General features: G+C 36.1%; 1 long non-coding RNA gene across 3 annotated transcripts; it reads left to right on the top strand.

The window, feature by feature from the left end:
- Positions 1 to 805: 805 nt before the first annotated feature.
- LOC144700858 (uncharacterized) lies at positions 806 to 4,485 on the top strand. 3 transcript variants are annotated; one of them, XR_013580885.1, is made up of 3 exons: positions 806 to 1,555; positions 2,928 to 3,047; positions 3,829 to 4,485. It is a non-coding gene; the product is annotated as an uncharacterized LOC144700858 (long non-coding RNA). The 3 variants fall into 3 exon arrangements; XR_013580884.1 differs by having other exon boundaries at positions 2,888 to 3,047; XR_013580886.1 differs by having other exon boundaries at positions 2,870 to 3,047.
- The last annotated feature ends 17,561 nt before the right edge of the window (positions 4,486 to 22,046 follow it).

Here is a 22,046-nt window from a genome sequence, read left to right as displayed (position 1 = left end):
TGACAAAAACTATTTGGTTCTATGGTGTTATACAATAGACGAGATTGGCAGAAATGTCTATAATGATAGAAAAGTTTTTAGCTCGCTGAGTTATAAGCTACAACATCTGGTTACATATATGTTATCAAAGTGGGAGACTGTTAAGTTGTTATTTTCTTATATGGACAATCATATGTTTAATTGTAGTTATTAGCGTTTGATAACATTAATTTTGATCAATAAAATTATGCATTTAAACTTGTTTTACAACATATTTTTACATTTGCGCTAGCATTATTCACCATTTAAGGATAAAAAAATAAATTTATGATTTTTTTCCTAAGCTCAATTTATATTTAATTTATTGATTTTTTATACCAAGCCCAATTTACTCAAAGTCAAGTGGATTTCTCACATCTTCTTGGAGTTTTATTTGAAAAAGTAGGACTGATGGATGGCCCTCCAAGCGAACCAGCATTAGGCAACAAGCAACCTCACCGCGCAACCCGAGCCAACGCCAAGGATCTGCAATTCAAATACATGGCGTGAGTTATTTCTTCGTTTATCATGAACCTATGTTGATTTCATCTTCACTTTGTTTTGGCAGAACTACCCACGTGTATTCGGGGACTTTGCTTTTGTTTTTTTTACCGGGTTGCTTTCAGAACTGATGCCGGCCCTGGGGTGGCGCTGTTAGCTTAAATGCCATCCTAACAGGGCGGATTAGGGCATCCCCTTCCCCACCCTATAAGAGGGGAGAGGTGCCCTACGTACTGTTAGGGGAATTTTGAAGAAGAAAATAACTGCATTCTTGAGAAGTCCCCTCTCCATCCTCTATCCTCTATTGGCAATTTCTCCCTCTCTTCTCTTCTGCGTCTCTGCCCTCGGGCGCGTGTCACTCTTTCTGCTCCTCCTGTCTCTTCCCTCCCCCCCGCCCCCCCCTTTTCTCTTAAGGCAAGAAACCTCGGTTGCCAGGTTGAACGCCTCACGCGGCAGCCCGGATATCTGAGGAAAAGGGATTGAAGAATCGCGAAGTCGGGAGCCTGGACTTTGGCGCTCCGGTGTTGGGGTTGCCGTCACTCCAGCAACAGATCGCTAGAAATCCCCGTCAATCAGGGTGGCGGTTCCTCTGGTCGTCCAAACGTTCAGCCTGGCCAGGTGACTACTACTGGTTCTCGATTGTTTTCTGCAATTGATCGCCTACGGTTGCATCCCGCCGACGAGCGAACCCCTTCGACAGTCAGCTACCCTTTGCGATAGCTCACCGAAATCGAAGCCTGTCCGACCTCGACCCCCTGACATTCATCTCTCCTGCCGAGTACGTGTGAATCGTCTCTTCCATTATCCGTGCCTTTTTTTCACCCCCCCACCCCCTCTCATTCCATCTTAGCGAGCCGGGACGGGTAGTTGTTAGGGACCACCTTGGGGATGAAATTGCTCCGATAGGAACCTCGAGATTTGAACTAACATCAGGGTGAAGGCTTCAACTCTGACGGGGGACCTCCTTCGGAGGCCTTGAACCAATCACCGGGGTTCGGGCGCTCATTGCGACGAATCCATAGAGCCAATTCCTCAGGTTAGCGGCGGTCTTGTGTGTGTCGCTGTTTTTTTTATTAAAGTGCATCTTCTTAGTAACTCTTCACATGAACTGAATTTATAACGTGTATTTGTGTTGCAACACACGTTGATCGATCCGGGCCGTAGCAGTGTTGCATCAAGGACTTTGGTAAATACAAAGGTGGATTTTTGATACAAATGGGAGGAAAGGAAAAACTAGGCGATCTAATAGATAACAAGATGAGGGCCACTACACAAGATACCCACTTTAGAAGCCCACTCAAAGTTCCTTAAAGACTGACTCAACTGACTGCAACAATTATGGAACTAATGCAAAATTTGAATATGAAAGGCCTGTTTAAAAATTTGGAAAAGTGGGAACGTGGGTGTAGGCTACAAATCAAGAAATCGTAGCCCTCTAAACCCTTGGACTTAAGTCCAATGGTTGGGAGAGTTAGGGTACTTCTATTTATTCTCTTTTTCCCTCTCTTTGTATCTCATATTGGATTTATGCTCCCAACTTGTTTTTGTATGCTTAGTAAATCGGAGTTTTTTGATCCATTATTGTGTTACAAGAGTGTAGGAGAGAGGGGTTTAAGAGTGATCAATATTCTTCGACAAATGACATTACTTGGCCCTTGGGGAAGTGGCAACAACATTTGTGTGATTTCCTAAATATTCGGTTTGAATTTTCTCTCCTCTTTTTCTAGGTAAACATTCCAGTGGATAGCCTAGACTTCAAGATCTTTTACACATCAAACAGCACTAAAAACTTCCTCCTATAGCAAAATTTAAAGTGTTTTCAGTCTATTACCCGCTCGGTGGACTGCCCTTGCCAACAAATTATAGCCAAAGGGGTTCTTTTGAAATTAAATTTTATTTCTTATCTTAAAAATTTTCCAAAGATTCCTCCAAAAAATCACGTTTAATTATTAGAACTTCTCTAAGCAAATGTTTTTTTTATTTATTTAAAAAATTTTGACCAGGATTCATTTATTTCATCAACTTTCATATTTAGAAAATACTTGAAAATCCAAAACAATCTACAAAATCACGTAAAATAATGTTTGAAATGGAATTTACTTTATCATTACCTGCTCCTTGTGGGTTTGACCCTTACTTATCCTATTCTAAGTAAGAAAATATTTATAAATATTGTTGCATAAATCAGAGCTTTATAACAATTTATTTAACCCGAATTCCACTTTATCAGCTATCATTTAGCCCAATTTCTGCTTTCTGAACAAAGTGATATATTATGTTAGTTTGGCATTAAGGTATTTCATTATGGGAGTTAATTTTTATGTGTATAAGGTTAATCAATCTTGAATAGTGATTGATTAAATTCCAGAGAGACTAAAGAGGATATGGATGCTTTTATTGCCTATAAGGGACACTACTGAAGTCACAGACCGGGGCTTTCTATGAGATGTCTCATTACTCTCAAGACTAAGATGCTTCCTGGTGACTATCAAGACTAGCGCTCTATTTCAATATCTCCATGGAATCAGGTTGGTCATCTTTAAACTTCACTTTAAAGATATTACCAATATCCGCAGTCTAGTATCTCTGGTTAATACTATAGTTTTTTTTTGAAATAAAATTATTCATGTCGTTGATCCATAAGAAATCAATCTAAGAGATGCTCATGTTTTATGTCATGGAACTCAACTTGAAGAGATGCAATTCACCAATTGATAACACCATAAATTTTGCATTTATTTCAAGCAACTAGCACAGTTTTACGGATTTAAAGAGTTCAAAATAGTGTTGTTATCATATATTACATGTTAATTAATTTTTCCAAGTGAATTCAGATTTTTCCCTAATTTTCTGTCAATTTATGAATTTTATGGAATTTATTCCAGCTTGGAATAATTATGTTTAAATGAAAATGACAGGTTTGAAAAATTATTTGTAATGTTAATTAGTGCGGAGACAAATTACAGAATTTTCTAGGATTTTATTGGGTTTTTTGGAAATTATTCGAGGAATAAATGAATTGTTTAAATGGAACAAGTATACTTATAAGGAAATTAAGAGTTTGTAAGCAAGTTCTAAAGTCAGAGGAGTTTTTCTTAAACTCTCGTTGCAATTATGCCCTTAAAATAGCTCTCGGTCATGGTTGCATGCAATTAAAATAGTTGCAAGGTTTTATTAAAATTAATCAGGAGTTTTCATGGTTTTTCATTTATTCCTTGTGAAAGCAAAAATGACATATACATAAATATTTTGGGGCGGCTTCGGTTTGCGCGCGTATATTTAATTAGGGACGTTTCCACAAAATTCCAGGAAATTCTCTACCCAGGAGGTAAATTCACCTCCTGTGTTGTGCATAAAAAGTGCACACACGATAAGTGACGTGGCGTTCTGTAATTGGATGTAAGTTACAAGGCGCACAGGTACGTGCAAATCACTATTTATGGTGTCTAGTTTTATAATTTTTTTCTTTAGTTCGACTTTAGGACAGGGGTACATGGCGCTACAAGAATGAACCTGCCCTTTTAAGTTCAAAGCATCGGCCAATCAGAGAACGACACGACATTGCATGTAGAAAATTAAATCCAATTTAATAAATGAAAATTGATACAACAGCCTAGATTGGTTGATTTTCATTTATTTCCTGAAGTTTGAGTGAGGTGATTTTTTATGGATTTTCTCATCTCAACCTCCTTTTTCTATCTGTATGGTTGGATCATTTAGATAAAATTTACATTGATGGATACAAGTTAATTACTAACGGGGGTAAACTGGTAATTTTTACCATGTAACCTAAGTATAAAAGCCGAATTTCGAGAGGAGGTCATTCTAGAGGTGTCACTATCACAGCTGCAAGGCAGAGAACAGCCTCATGCGGGATCAACCCTATTAGGTGCTTTCTATTTCCTTGTATTTGAACTTTAGTGTCACTTGGAGTATTTGTTAGTGTAATTTGTGATTTTTCCTGTTGATCTTGGTTTGCATTTCTAAATCACTTGGCTTGAGTGGCATGTACAAGCCCTTACTGAGATTGAGACGAGGGATTGTGAAATTTACCTAGCTATTCCATTTGCACATTAAAAAAAATTATAAAAATTTTCATTTCTAGGAGATAATAGATTGCCTTTATGATCTAATAGTTAGTAAATTTTGTAACCAAATTTTCCAAAATCAAACTAAACCCAAATCAGATTTTCTTCATATCCCCTCTGATTGACCCCTTTCATCCTTTGTATTGGATCAAAGAAGTCAATATAGTGCTCCTTACTTCTTTTATTCTTCCCATCTCTTCTACCCCCCTTTCTAAACTCTTCATCTAATCTAGGTGATTTGATCTTCATTGAAGATTAAATTAAATCTAATTAGGGTCAAATTATTCGAGCAGATAAATAATTGAATACCTTACTAGCTTCCCTTGGACGATACCCACACTTATCACTATACATCTTAAGTTAGGGTTTTTTAGATTTTATTATATAAGCTAAAATCAACAACAATAAGGGATTAGAAAAATGCAAAATTCACCCCTATTTTAGGCTTATCACCAATTACTAGTTATATATTTATCACAAATATGAAAGGCGTAATAATATAATAAGTCGAAAAAAGAATAACAAAAGCACACAAGGGAAAATAATTCAGTTATATAAATCAAACTGAGAATCTTAGTTACTTTATGAGAGGAGATAATGGGTTAGATATTTGAAGAGGATTGTCAAAGGATGACAATGGTGTAGGTTAACGTATAGAAGTATGAGTTGAAAGCTAAAAATTTGATGAACCAATAAAGAGGCTTAAGAATAGTTTTGAAAATATACAGTCCACACCAAAGTATATAATTGAGTAGTAGTAACAAAAGTTATTAAACATCATGTATTGACATATTTATAAGGTTCTTACCCTTCCGTTGAAATTTGGATCAGGGACACAGGTGGACGACGACAAGAGATAGTGATTTACTTATTTGTAGGTGACCTTCCGCTGCGGGCGCTTGACTTGATCAATCTTTAAAGCCTTCTCACTATAAGATGCTTAGTGATAAGAACCGATTGTTCATTTAGGATAATAAATCCTTCCCCAGAGTAATATTTTGTAATAACAACAGATTATAAAGATAGGTTAGTCAAATGAAAAAAGTGAGTTTATAGTTTTTTTAATACAGTGAGAGATCGCGCTTCAACTCTATATACCGTTTGAGTGACATCTTAAAAAGTTGTTGGGTGGTCCCATCCTTGACGAACATAAAACAGACTATACAGCCACCGGCCTGCATATCATATGGTACCGATAAGTAGCCAGCCAGCAAGATGAATCTATGTATATATGTATATATATATATATATATACATACAGATATCTGATACATCAACAAATAAATATATTTCTTTAATATTAATAGACGGTTGAGTTTTTCTAGTCTCCCCTGATTATTGCCCGTGCTTAGAAGTACCGAGATGACTCCATACATTTGATATGGGTTAGACCCTGCTTTTCTACACACGTGTGGCATGGACTGGCAATCTTAAACCCATGCCTTAACCAAAACTGAGAAGAAGTTAGCGTAACAAGTGGACACACTACTGGGTGCTTATAAAACATAGACTCTTCAACCTACCGGGGGTAAAGGCCTTTCGCTAGACTAAGAGTCGTTTAGCCAACATCCCACCCACTAGTTTCCTTACTTTTTTCGTCGAAGTAGGCAGAAACATATCCAGAACAACATCGCTTCTTACGCATAGTTGAACATACGCAAACAAACATCTAAATGACGGCAACCCAGCTCGCTGGATCGACGCACGTGATCAAACAATATGTGCATAGAAATACGTCTCTAGAGATAAACCGTATACATATCAAGTTAGAGATATCGATTAAACTCTGTTACATACATACATTTCGAGATGGAATGGGTTGACGTCTATCTATACCAAGACATAATTACCTTTATGACCGATTAGTAAGTGGACATAACCAGTTGAATATCAATCGAGAGATCGATAGCTACATGTAGATCAGGAAATAGAATAATAAACAGAGCAATAGAGACTTAGGTTGATAAGTACAGAGACTCAGAGAGAGATGCGGATTAGGAAGTGGTTAGTTCGTAAGCTATACGAAAACACGGAAAGCGTACATGGATTGAGGTGGAGAGATAAATCCGTAGACAGATTTGTTGATGGACAAATTCACTAAAGTAACAAAGCATGATACATAGGTATGGGGGAAACGAAGGTTATCGACTAACTGATAAGCGTTGATGGGATCATATAAAAGATGACTTGTGCGGACGATGTATCATAGCAGGCACGGATTCCCGGGGCCAGCAACTTAGACATCTCTCACTAGGAATACATGTCGAGTCTTGACGGCGATGTCATACATATGCATGGACCTGACCTTGGAGAAATCTCGGGGTATGGAGATAAGCAAGACGGACGAAGGGCCCTGATGGAACTGGATACGGTCTGGATCATTGACAAGATATGGCAACCACCCTTGGTCGCGAAGCTTCACTTCAAGAAACTGACGACCTCATTTGTTGGGGAATAAATCAACTCTGTTCGACGTCCCGCCCCCTTTGGCCTCTCCGACAACCGAGCCACCCCATCCTTGAACACCCAGACACCTGCCATATACCCTTTTGAGGACGACGACCGATTTGCTGCGCTGAGGAAGACGAGGACTAAGAGTTGTCCAAGATTAGCCAAGAAATAAGAGAGATGCATGGAAATATATAGGTCGTGGACCTAGTATGTGCATTATCTCCCGATATGCATCAGTTTTTATCGGAAGCATGGCCTAATTGTTCGGTGGCCGGGGAAAGAGATAGATTATTACCCGTTTCTGCAAGGGGCAATAAATCCATTTTGCCTCGGGGTCCCTGCGCTAACAAATGGGGTCGTCTTAAATATAATTCTTGGAGGTCGTCGCTCAAAGAGGTGCATGCATCTCTTAGTATATTCTTTAAAAAAGGATGGACGGATGGAGTGAGTTGACAATATATATATAGAAAATGACACCAACGCTACGACTTTTTGTCTATCTGTGCCTTTCAAGAAACAAATTATCAAGTTTAAGGAGAAGTGAGTTGTGTTGAGATCGGAAGCATTTCATGGTATTCCATGATCGGATCAGGACTATGGTCGCGAATGAACGAACATGTTCGGGAACGGCTCGCGAACAGACTAACCGTTCGGGAACCGTTGGCATTCCCCAGGCAATGTAATATAAATTAATATTTTTTTACTCTAAAAGAGAGATAAAGAGAGAAGGAGAACCCGTTGGTGTTATTTATAAAATCAAATAATAATACTCTTTTAGCTACTTTAGTAACCTGCATCAAGAAGGATTAGTTACTTACTAAGTCAAAATATTGATAAACCATTAAAACTCACCTAATCAAAGTTTTATTCTAATGAAGATCCAACACGGGTGAGGTCAAAGCTGATGGCACGGAGACCTCCTAGCGGTGCAACGTCGAGTAAGAACAACAAGTCGGGTGAGGAAGGAGCTGATGGCGCAAAGGCCTCCTAGCGGTGCAACGGCGGTCACAACAGCCCAGGTTTGTGTAGCAGTGGCCACAGGCTCTGTCAGGACAGCGGTCGAGAGCTCACCACTCTGTAACCTACAAGGAGCAAGGGACGAGATGGCTACCCCCGCATGGAGGGGAAAGGGCAGACACCTGGTGAAACACACAGATGTAGTTTCTTCTTCCAAAAGTCTCCAACTCCATACAATAACCCTACCCCCTTTATATAGTAGGAGGTGGGGTTTGCCCTAATGGGCCTTCTTAGGGAAGAGGTCCAACAAGGACTCCCCCTAAGAGTCTTAATAAAACAAACACAACAACAACAAAACAAAAGAAAACGCCAACACAAGAGGCCGTATAGTTGGAGGGGCCTCCATGAAGTCAAAGGAAATGATACGTACCAGACGGAAAGGACACTATGAAGCTGTAGTCAAACTTGATATCGAAAACTCAAGTTTTCACGTTGGCTTGGGCTCCGCGATGGGGCTGTTGATGAGCAAGGGCCTGATCTTCCAAATGGTCCTCCATCCCCCCCAACAGCATTAGGGATTAGCCTAAAAATAATAATTATGTCTCCCACTTCCTCTACTTCATTTCTTAGGTAGAAAAATCGTAAGCTAATTAAAAATAAAAATATAATATAAATAGAGAACCTAATTCAACCCCCTCCATCTTAGGTTATTCCTTGGCCACCTAAACTAACACCACTTTATGAAGTTCTCTTCCGATTATTCTTTTCTGTCCATCCATCCTGAGATACATGGGAAATTGGCTTCACTATCGCTTACAGTTTCTCTCTTTATTCTTCTCTATAAACATGCACTTGTTTCTGATGAAATGTTAAATTGAAACATCTGTGTACTTTTTTCTTCTTTCCTTGATTGAGAGTCCTCTTCCTCATTCTCAAAACCTACTGGAGAGTGTGAAAGCACTAACTTCCCACTAGCATAAATAAATAGATAGACTGATGAGTTGATTGATTGGCTGAATAAAGGTTCAGCACATTACCTATTGATGAGGATATGAAGCGTATCGCCAACCTCCGTAATGTGAGGTGAGATGATAACAGTTGGGGGGAACATATCAAATATTAGTGGTGCTAATCATTTGATACGCTAATGAATGATACAATGTTAATATAGTCAGTGAACGAACTTAGGAACCTCTTTGAAGGAAAACTTGATGATTCTTAACAACAATGTCATACATCTGCATGGACCTCTTATCGCAGCGCACGGAGATGAGCTGGACGGATCGAGGTCTCTGATGGATTTCCATATGATCAGAAGCATTCGCAAGATATTTTAGCCAGCATTCATCTGATAGTTTTGCTTCACAAATCTAGTAAGATGTTACTAATGAGCAGTCAACACCTTGGCCATCTAGTCGAATGCATATGCTCTTCCCATTGGATGTACTGTAATATTAATCTAAAATTAAATAAACATGTGCCCCATGTTTGTTAAGATATAGTGATTCAAGATGGGTGGGAGTGGTGTTGGAGACCAAAAAGGTAGTAGTGGCGCCACAGAGGCATTGATGAATGCGGAAAGACACCAATGACGATGTTGTCAAAGACAGTAATGGGAAGTGACGCACTAGCTATAGACTAGTAGGACCACACAAAAATATTTTTATGACAATTTTATTTATGAAAAATAAATAAAACATTTTATAAAATTAAAATGCACCTAAAATATTGATGGTCCAAACACAATGTAAACAGTCAGTTATAACAATAAAGCTTAGAGGGTGGCGTAATGACGACCAGCACAAGATGATCGTGAATTGTATGTGTATTTTATTGTCACTGTGATTTAGTTTTTCCAAAGGAAATGAAATTATAATTATAGAAAACTCACTCAGTTTTGTATAATGGGGTTGAGATCATCTCTACAGGGACTGCCCTTTAAAGGTGAATTTAACTCTTAAGTTATGCTAATGAAGAATTTACGATAAGAATAAGGGTATATATAGAAGCTACTTACAATTTAAGAGAAGTAATTAGAGAATAATAATAGATATAGTGTAAGTTAAAGATAAGTAAGTAAAAACAGGTACAAATGAAAGTAGAGAAATTAGGACAATATATAATTTTAAGTAATAATAATTAATGATAACTAGTAGTTCTAAAAGGAGGCAAGGTAGGTATATGATAAGGTGTGAAATATATTTCTAGTATTTATAAATGATGTGATTTATATTTCTTTAGATGATGGACGTAGTGAGTAAGTTGATGAAATTTATTTGTAGTATTTTAATGAAGGGATAGCTTAAGGTAGACAGTGGAAAAGTTATACAAGATTAATAAGCTAGAGACAATAATCATAGTATTCTGAATGGAAGATAAGAATTCTATTTATTTAATAAAGATTTTTGAGATAGATGTAGTAATGAAGGTTTACTTAGTTATATGTAGACTAATGAGATAGACAGATTCAGATATAATAATAGATTAACGAAGATAGATGAGAAAATTGGTAGTGTCTTATTTTAGAAGAATCGCGTAGTTATATAGATAGAGGATATATTTTAATATTGAAAGTAGTTTATAAAACAGATAGATCCAGGGAGGGGGGCTAAGAGAAGATAGGAGGATTATGGAGATTAGTTATGAAGAATGTTACTATCCTTTTGATGAACACAACTCATTAGCTAATACATGAAGAGAAATGCAAGGAAACTTGTGTACTGGTGTAAGGCCCCAAAGCAGCTAGCCTTCATGTTGCATGCAAACTCTGTGGGGTCCCCGAGCACACTTGTCAATGGTAAAACCCCACATAATTGGACTTGGGATAGAAACCCAAGTTCATCACGTGGACACCACACGCATCCTGAGTGGTGACGCCTCTTCATGATCTTTAAAGCCACAACCCCCATGATGCTTGTGCTCCCCAGCATGCATGCACGATGGATCAGAGCATACCACACATGAAGGCTGCTGAGGTCATGAAAATGAGCTGCCTACATTGTCCGTGGACTGCTCATTCTTGCATTCTAGTATGGGGGTACCTCTACACACGTGCGGGGCTGCATCACACCGAGTGACTAAGCATGATGTATGGAGCTCTCAAATCACTTGCAAGGCACTTCGCTGTCCTTTGTTGGGCTCTAGAGGCCTTGACGTGGATGAAAAAAACAAAGCAGTCCATTGTGGACTTAAACGGAATCAAATGCAATTGATAAAACCATAGAAACAAAGTACCTTTCCATGGATTGCATCCGTGATTTCTTGGACCCAAAGCAAGATGAGTCGAGCTGCTCAAGTCATAGCCTCTAGATGTAATCACGTGGTCCTCCGCACATTGGATCTCCCCCTTCTCTTGACAAACTCTGTTTAACCTCCATCGTCGTCGTTACACCATCCCGATCGCATCGGGCATGGAGAAAACTCATGGGGAGAAAGGAGAAGAAGGGGAAGTCCCCTGAACAATTTTAAGCTTAGTGAATTTTATTCAGGGCCCTCTCCTATTTTTACTAAGTGGATATTTTTCACAAAAGCCTCCAAAACTTGAAGTATATCTTCCGACCTCCCAAAGACCATTTGTGTGTGACCCTCTAGGCTCATGTATAAGTCTAGTTAATGACTCCAGAGGCTCAATAATTTTTATTGGCCTTCCAAATTAATTAAATTTATCATCATATAGATTAATTAACATCAACTCGATTATACCCAATTTATAGGTCAAGTCTCTAGCACATGGACTGCCAAGCTACACCTCATGCTCAAGAAGATACACAAGAGTGTGTATTGGCTCCCTCATGGAACATGTTCATCATTGATTACTGTGTACATATAACCCCTCATCCACTTCATGCTCCTTGGAGCTCTTAGGGTATGGTCGACTTTTAAACCCTAATCGATCATCAAAATTAATGATGATGCATTAAGAAATCATCGGAGAACTCTTCTCTAATATTTTACTACCTTGGCCAAGAACTTCCTCGCATTGTCATTCTTGAGTCGTCACCTCTTATACGGAGGGTGGATGATCCCATCTTGACCACTCAATCATCTTCGTGAACTTTTGGATGCACCCAAACTAAGACTGTTTAGAATCCCATGATTAGAGATTCGTAGGTCATTGTCAAAGCACAAGTGTTCATCCACAAGACATCTTTAGTGTCTCAGGTCTAAAGACCACTTACACAACTGTGACGTGAATTAACCCGATTGACAGTTCAATATAATCATTCAGGGATTCGTACGGATCAATTCAGTGAACTGTTTAGACTAAAGAGTACCCACTATCTATCCTTAGTGTCTCCACACTAATGACTGCGGGAACGGCCATAATCATCATATGAGTGAGGCTAGATAATGCTATTCTATCCGGATACTTCGATGTCCTTCTCGCGTATCTATCGAATAAGAATATTTAGAATACATGTTTAAAGACTAGTGATCTCTGTCTTACGATGTCATCATAATTCACTAAGTCTGACCATATATTCATGGATTTCATTATAAGCATCACACGTGCACTATAATGAATATGTTTAAGTAATGAACACGGAATGAGACATGGAATGTGTGATTGGCTTGCCGATCACATATATTTCCATTATTATGTAGCTTCCTAGACCTTCCCATCTCGCCTTACAGCTTTCATCAAAATGATTCAATCTCTCTATTAATCACTTGAACTTGTCCATTGGCTTCAGGATGACTCCATACTTCAATAAATGCTTCAGAAATCATTAAAGTGGCTTAACCTCATCACTTATAGTTGATCTTGGACACCCAGCCATGGTGGTGATATTGTGAAAATTTTATTTGATATCACTTTATGATTATTTTATCAAGTAAGAACAGTTTCTATCCATCTAGCAACATAAGCAACTCCAATAAGAAAAATTCTTTCTGAGGATTCCAAAATGCTACATAACTTCTATTCTACAAAGATCAAATGCCTCTACCCCTATGATCTGCTATAGTGGCTTATGCTATTTATTGCACCACTTTACCACATCCAAGGACATCAAAAAATGTTTTATTTAATGCAATTAAGATCAATGGAAGTGTTGTAAAGAGTAGTGATCACCATACTGAGATAAATGACCTGACTGTAAAAGTTTACATTACCCTTCATTGGGAACATCTCCCGATGACTTGGTCTACAGCCAAATAAAATAATTCAGATTCTACCTATGAAATACTATTCCTATTTGAAGAACCAATTCCCTTCATTAACAATCCAACGATATGGTAATTGGTCATAGTTTGAATACTTTGCTGTATATACATACTGAGGTAAATTTGTTATCATGCAGTCCTAAGATCTTTTCATCATAAAAAAAAACAATAAAAGTTGGAGTGAGTACACACCTAATCTAGATACACATAGCCACATCTATTTATAATCTCTGGTATTTGACTCTTGCTAAGATACAATCTATCTTATAAGCAAATGATTAAACTTTTCTGACTCCAAAAAATTAATATTTTCCCCTTATCTACCTCCAACCATCCTTGTTGATGTGATACCCTAAAACTATTTTCTCTTCCACCATAATATTGTTTTTCTCCCCACTTAGAACTACATGACTTTCCACTGATGTCTATAAAACCTTAACTAGTTTAGTTAAATGTTAAATATATATCAAAATAAGAAAAATGTCCTGAAAATCATCTAAAGAATATCCTACTTAATCTTAAATATTTCACTTATGCATACTTTAATGATGCCTGACATTATTTTTATTCAAAATGTATTCATTGAAATAACAATATGCCTACTTGGCAAGAAATCCTACTTTTTATCTAAGTAAACGTGCTATGAATACAAATATTATGCCTGAAAAGTTTTTCATGAATTTGATCAGTAAATTCCTAAGGATTGTAGTCGTACTGAGTCATAGAATTAAGCTTCCTATAGTTTATACCTACTATCCAACTAGAAGAAACCCAAGTCTGAACCTCCTTGCCATTTTCACTTCATGTGTACATGTATTTCTTCCCTCTTAGGCACTATATTGGAGTTGCACAAAAATCTGTGTGAAATAGCATAAACGAAGCTATGAGTTCACCATTTAATGCTTTATTTCTTCTTAATCTTGAGTACATGGGAATTTTGGTGCTTTCGGATGGGTCTGGTGGGCTTAGAATTTTTTTCAAAAACATACCTAATATCAATGTCTATTTAGACTATTATTGAATTGGTCTATGGTCACAGGTATTTGCATTAATTCATCTAATATTATTATGTCTCTTCCGTATCTCATATTTATAATATTAAAAGACATTGATTAAATCATTTTCCATCTCCAGATTAAAGTTATGAGATTTCTCTACAAAAGTATATTTAAGAGTAGAAGAAAAGGGTCAAAGATCAAGACCTGCAAGGGTAAAGATTGTGTTTGCTCTACCCTTGCAGTTTGAAAATACTATAATGCTTTGGATTTAGATTTTTTTTTTTGGTTTCATTATTTCATAATCCTGGATAGTATTTTTTATTATAGTATTTTTCCCCATTTTCTCATAGTTTTCACAGTTACTTTTCCAATTATCAAATTACATACTGAATGAATAACTTCAATATCACAAACATCTTTTACAAATGGGAAATTTATATAAATATTTGCAAAACGTTCATTACTAATGTAAGCAGAATTATTCTCTAACAAGGAGACATTTTTTGACTTAATAAAAGCCAGAGCTAGAAAATGACCTAAGAGGTGTTCCTTTGTAACAGACATATATTTTTTGTCTTTCATCAAGTCATCATCTAATTAGATGAATTATATGTGATAACACATACTTTACAATATAAATATCACACATATTGAAGTTATATTTTCACTGAAATGAGTATTATTGCATATTTTCACAATAAAATAAAATAAATTTGTATTAAGTATATTCTCCTTAACTTTTCTGATTTTCACTTTTTTTGAATTTTTTTGATATCATTGAATACAAAACATTAAGAAAAAGGCTTTATAATTGGTCTTAATAGTTTTCGCAGGCATAAATCCCCACTCTGAGTAAAGAGTTCTGTATTTTAACTTGTTTTAAAATAATATAGGGTTTTATTCCAATTTTTACGTAAAATAGAGTAGAGGGGCATATATCTAAAAATTTCTATGACCTGTATCAAAATAAAATTGCACAAAATAGGAGGGGTTTCTGAAACTTTTTGTACATAGACAGAATGCGAAAAGGATCAAACATCTTAGATTGCTCCTTATTCAAACTTTGATATCTGAAGATCCAACCGTCAGATTGAGTTCACTTTAAGGGCTAGCTCTTCATTGTATTCTCTTTACATCCGTACGCATGGATCAACCAGTGGAGCACCAAACCTACAGAAAATCAGGAAAAACAAAGGGGGCAATTCCATACTCATTTCAACCATGATTACCAATTCCATCAAACATAGTTACCACATTAGGCTTCTCCAAACTGCTTTGCGTTTAGAACTAGAAATGGGCACGGGAATAACACCCTACTACAACTTAAGATAGGAGTAGGTCTTTTGAAAAAGATCAAGCCGGAGTGATGAGCAGGGCATGGGAGTATCTCGTGGCCAAATGAAGGTATTATAGTTGAAACTGGGGTTTGGGAAAGAGGGAGAAATGTAAGGAGCCATGGAGGGGGGGGGAAGAAGAGTTATGGAGTGAAACCTCTAATGTCCAAGGATCATCAAACAGGGGTTGGTGTATGAGGGGTAATGATGTTTTTCTTTGATATCAAATTCCATATTCATTCTTCAGAATGAGGCAACATGTTGAAGGGAAATATTATAAATAGGCGTCTTAAATATTTCATGCATGACATGCTAGGGACTAGCAATAATTTCAGTGTGGGGATATATGATAGCATGAAATTTACAGTATCAATTCCATACATTTTGCATTTATATTTGTACTAGATTACTTTAATTGCATGTTTTATAGTAAAAATGAAATAAATTTGCCTTTAGTGTATTCTCCTGAATTTTCCTTCCCCTAATCAGCAATTACCTTAGCAGTAGCTAGAAATAGGCACCCTAAGATGATTGGGGCCTGGCTAATGTTACCAAAAATCTTTACATCTGCTACAATAAAATCGACAGGAAAAGGATAATTTTATACATCAATAACCACATCTACTAACTCTCCATAAGGTTTCTTTTTAGATCCATCAGCCAATTAGAGCTCCATATTCACTGGTTTTAATTTCCCAAACTTGAGTGCATCATACAAAGCTTTTAGCATAATGTATACAGTAGCCCCTGAATCTAATAAGGATCCACTAAAAATCATCCCTCTTATTTCATTACTAAGTATGGAAAGTGTGCTATCTGATCGCTGGATTTTTTCGGCTTCACAAAAGGCAGTACACAAACTCTTCAGATATTTTGAATAGTCAAGGATGTGTTGTATAGCCTCTAAAACTGGAATTGATGGTTGCATCCTTAAGAAATTCTACGAGTAGAGTCTAATTTTTCTGATCCTTTGTACTTGTAAGGGCACTAGGAAATGGTACAGGTGGTTTGTATGTATTAGTATCTGGTTCCCCAATGACAGGTTCTTCCGCAACTGGTTTGCTTTCTCCCTCATTTGAGTCATCTCCTAAATTTTCTCCTTCTTTATGGGTGATTCTAGACTAATGGGGATCCACTAGAAATTCCTTAAATGAAAAATTACATGCATTCCTTCATTATTACTACAAGAACTAGGTAAAAATTTATTTTGTTAAGAAGATAACATAGCTTGCATTACTATGTTCCTTGTCATTGTCATCAAAAAAATCAATTTCCACTTTAACCATATTTCTAGGATTTATTTGTGCTTGGGGTGGAAATAGACATTGTTTTGATACAATGGATTTTCAGATGGAGTGGTACCTCTTAGCTGATTTTGGTGAGTATTGGCAGTTTATTCCTTCCCGTATCATTTCAATCTCCTTTTTGTGCATTGCTGCTTCTTCCTTCATGGACTGCTGCATCCTCTTTTTATCTTCATTCATTCTCTGGATCACCTGCATTAACATAGCATTAGTTTTATCTGCAACACCCTTATAATTCTGAATTTTTTTTGAGTTTGAGCTTCATTTCTCTGCTGGTATTGCTTGTAGAGTGGGCGCCCTCCTTGGTTTTGGTTTTGTTTCATTGAGTTGCTCCCTTGATTTGAATGTTGTTGCTCAAAGTTACACCTCTGATTACATACTCGTTGGCCTCCTACTAGGATCTCACAACATTTGCCAGCATATCAAAAGGGCAGACCTCTTATATTTGGTTCACACTAGCATCCGTATCCTCATGCCCACGGTATCCCATGTTTTCATGTTGAAAGGAATTCGATACATATTGAGATTTCATCAAAGAAAGTAACTTCTGGTTCATCTTCTCCATTGCCTTCCCCATTTCCTCCATCTGTCTTTCCAATCTATCAATTTTAAATTCTGGTTCTACTGCACTTATGTCTATTAGTCCACCTCTCTTTGGTGCTACTCTCTCATATTCTTCTATCTCTTTCTGATATGCAAACTTCTCAGCTTGTTTCTACAAAAAAGATAGTGCCTCATCATCATATATATCTGCAAGAGACTCTCCACAAAGCATATCTATTCTCCTTCTATCTACCTCATTTAGACCATCATATAACATTTGAGCCAAATCCCATGAAGATATGCTATGTTGGGGAACTTTCTGAGCCATCCCAATGAATCTCTCCCATGTCTTAGTCTACAGCATTACCCTGCATAAATGCTCTAATTTCATTCCTGAAAGAGTTAGTTCTAGACACGTAATAATATATATTTTCATAAAATATTTTCTTCATTTCACCTAAGAAATGAAAGTCACTCCTAAGGTTATACACCAACCCTTCGTCTATATTTTAAGTTATGTGAAACAATTTCAATCTCACAGCTTCTCTTATTACTCAAGGGAAATTCCAAGCATGACATGCCTCATAGAATCTCTCCCAAAAATTATATGGCCATTCATTCACCTTTCCCATAAAATGAGGCAAGATCAGTACTGTTGTACATCCATCTTGAACAAAAACTCGTGTGGAATAGATGCAGAGAAGGTGGTGAGAGAGGTTGGTTAAGAGGGAATTGAATAATCCCTCAAACTTATTCTCCCTGCTTTAGCAGCAATTTTAGGATGTCATGCATTATTTCCTTGAAGGTCCATAGGATTATCTGCTTTAGGAATCTCTAATTCAGAAGATGAAGGCCTACGGTCGACACCTGAAATTTATTCAAAGCTATGAAAATTGAGGATTTCAACAATAGGTTTTTTTGTTTCCCGGATCTCAAATTCATCAATCAATTCAACACAATAAAAAAATCAATAAAATGTTTGATTTAGCACAGGCATCCAAATATGTATGTCTTCAACACCACAGTAAAGTCAGCTTAGACTTAGATGAGTCTTTACTATTATTCTCCGGACTATTATTTCTTCTAATTTAAAACCAGTGACTCTAGAAATTATAAAAATATTCACTTTGATGATGTCATATATTAATTTTGACTAGGCCCTATTTTATATAAAAATATATTTCTCATGGGCTCCATATTTGGCTACGAAAATTCAGATGTGTAAGTGCTTCCAACCCTGAAATATTTTTCCTTCAGACTATACAAACTCTTATTTATTCTAAATGTTTCTTGAATAACAAACTAATAATTTAAATAATGAATAACACCATAAACTTAGGTTTGTTTGAATTTTCTTCTTTTATTCTCAATAAATCAAGCAAATAGCATTAAGGCATATTGAATTCTAGTACATAATAATGGAAACGCAAAATAAAATATTACTAAATTTGTATTTTAAATATTTCTTCGTTTAAAGTTATCAAGGTTAAAGTACCACCAACACAAGTGCATGAAACTCAATACACCTTTTACAAAATAAAAACTTGCTGACATAATTAGAAGTAAAACTGATGTAGAAGATTTGATGCAATTAACCTTAAAACTTAACTCATGTTGAGATATTGAATATTAAAAAAATGTGAAAAATCAAATATATAAATTTTTTAGTAATTTAATTTTTAACCCTTCATAGCCTAATATCATAAAACCTCCCGACTGATTGAACATAATATTATAAAAGTTAAAATAATTATGTTATTTTATATTTGAAATATAAAATAACATAAGATATTTTATATTTCAAATATATGAATGTAAAACTAAAAACTGATTTCCATTTTGAATTAAGTCAATTTGGTTACTTATATGACATGATGTAGTTTAATATCAATACAATGATTTTTTTCTTCATAATACTTGTGTTTCATATGATTTCACAAATTTACTTTCTGAATTTATCATGTTATAGATACAATTTCATCAGTCTTTTGTGTTTTCATGTAAATTATATGCAAAATTCAATAAACTTTATCAATGATGAATATCTAAAAACACTTATTTATGTAATTACATGAATTTAATGGGAGTATTATCTATTGGCTAGAGTACTCCATGGGAAAAAAATCTTATCCATTGGGATAATGGTCCAAAAGGATAAAATTTAAACTTGGGCCTCAAAGACGCAGTTCGAGGACTATGAAGCACAACCTCTCTCTAAAGATTAAGCTTTAAGGGTATTTTTAACACAATATTTTGATGAATGTTCAAAGTGATGCATGCCTCAATATTGGTTGTGATCAAAGCACAATAGGCCCTCAGTCAAGTAGTTGACTGATTGTATGGGAAACTAAAATAAGAGCCTTAGAGATATTAAATGTTATGTTGATATATTTAGTTAAATATTATGTTAAACATATCTAAAAGTTTAATATTACTTTAGATCTCAAGTCCATGGCATAACGGCTAGTTTTGCTCTTAACTCTTCAACGGTATTTTAAATTGAAGGAAAAATGGTAAATACAAACAAAATTGAAATTAAAATGATTAATATTTTATATTGCTTAATCATAATCAATGAATATGACTGTTGGACTTTAAAAGATTACCATTATGCCCTTTTCGTATTTCCAAATCTATATATGCAGTTTTGAGCCCTAATCTCAAACCCCCTTCTCCTTGCCCTTTGAAAATCGCAGTCCAAAAGCTAGAGAGATCTTTCAAGCCCTGGAGAAATTTTCAAGCAGTTATTGAATCATTCTTTGCATAGATCATTTGTTTCTAACATCAATCCAAGTTCATAGAACTTGGAATCGTGGTTTTTGGTGTAGGGTTTCTCAAGATTCGAAGAAAATAAGGCTGGGATCCGAACTTCGCACATCTTCGACCCTGTGATAATTTTATAATTTTTAGCATATTTTTTATCCCGATTTTGAGATTTTTATCAACATATGAATTGTTCCTAACATCCATAAAAAACCAAAGAAATTTTAATCACGTCATTTGGTTGAGTTTTGAAAGATTTACAGGGATTTGAAGTTGAACACGGGGGGAATCGAGCAGTGAACAAAGGACGTTAAAAGATTGATATTTACAGATTTCCATAATTTGTTTTTGAATATCTTGTGAGCGATAATATTTGTGTGAAATTGTGTTACAAAACCATTTCAGGTAGAATCATTGCATTTGGTGCAGGATTGAAAAAGATATCGGCGTTTTAAGCATCAAAGGTCAAACGCAAATTAAGACTTTTATCCAAGGAAAAACGTGGAGGAGAAAAGGATAGAAGAATAACAACCACAAACAAAGAGGTATTATTGAAGGGAAGTCATAGTTAGATTTATGAATATTTAACTCAATATAATTTTGATATAAAAGTTTTTTGTTGAAGTACTTAACATTGATCATTGCCTTGGATACTATTTCGAGTAGCCATCAATACCAAGTGTTGTTGAGGATAATACATCATTCATAAATATATATACTGTTATTGCTAGATCTTTGTGATCACTCAGGTCAAGGCTTTGGGGGCCATAAGAAGAACGCTTTGGGGGCTAAGTTGAAGTAGATTAAGCAGTGTCATTCCGTGGAAGCCTTTGAGGGTTGAGGACGACAAAGCTTCATCGAATTTTTCTTTTTCTTGGTATCCTTGTTCAGCCTTATTTCCACCTGATTTGCCTGGGGGGCATTCACACAAACTTGGTTAGGGCACATCATTACCTCGGGACGTATACCCCCGAACAGCATTAAGGATTAGCCTAAGCTGTATAAAAAAAAATAACTTCTTCCATTTCCTCTACCTCATTTCTTAAGTAGAAAAATCCTAAGCTAATTAAAATAAAAATATAGAAACTAATTCACCTTCCCCCTTCTTAAGTTGTTCCTTGGCCACCTAAACTAGCACTCTTCATATTCTAACCCCTAACTTTTCATCCTAAGGAGATAGCATGAAATTGAATATATGGAGCTCTCAACCAATGAGAGAAAATGAAGAAGTAGCAAGTGGAGATGGTAGGAAAATACAGATGGGTATTTTAGTAATCATTCTGAATGTAAAAATATTTTCTTATTATCCATTTCCTCAATCTTGATGTGCTCTATAACATATTGACCATATGGACAAGGCGTTTTAAAAATAGGTTAATAAACCGAGGTGATTTAATTGCTTTGAAGTGATTTCTCTTTGGTCAAACCTCTGTCATTGTGAAAAATGTCTGACACTAGCGGAATATAATGGCCTAAGGTGAGATGGATTTGAGAGCTCAAGAAATAATCATCTCACAGAAGTAATGTATAATCCACTCATTTCTATAATCTCCACCCATTTCATACGTTATATAAAAAATTTCTCTCTATATATATATGTGTGTGTATATTCTCCCATTTTTACCAATTTATCTCATTTCTATCTAATTTTTTGTATCTTTAATATTCATAAGGTCTCTATTTATTGACCTTAAAAATCAAAAAACAAACACATCATTTTACTCTTCAAGCTTCTTAACCTCCTTTGCACATCAGGCATCCACCTTTCACTGCCTATAAACTGTGTGTGGTTGCACACATCCCCTACATGCCCGCTGGTGATGCTCACACTTCATTTACCCACGGTTGGCTGCATGTGACTATGTGCATCACATAACCTGGCCTCCCAAGCTTAGATCACGAACTGTTGGTAGACCATCGCGA

This window comes from Wolffia australiana, chromosome 3, assembly GCF_029677425.1.
Source record: "Wolffia australiana isolate 7733 chromosome 3, ASM2967742v1".
NCBI lineage: Eukaryota > Viridiplantae > Streptophyta > Magnoliopsida > Alismatales > Araceae > Wolffia > Wolffia australiana.
This window is presented reverse-complemented; position numbering and strand designations above follow the sequence as displayed.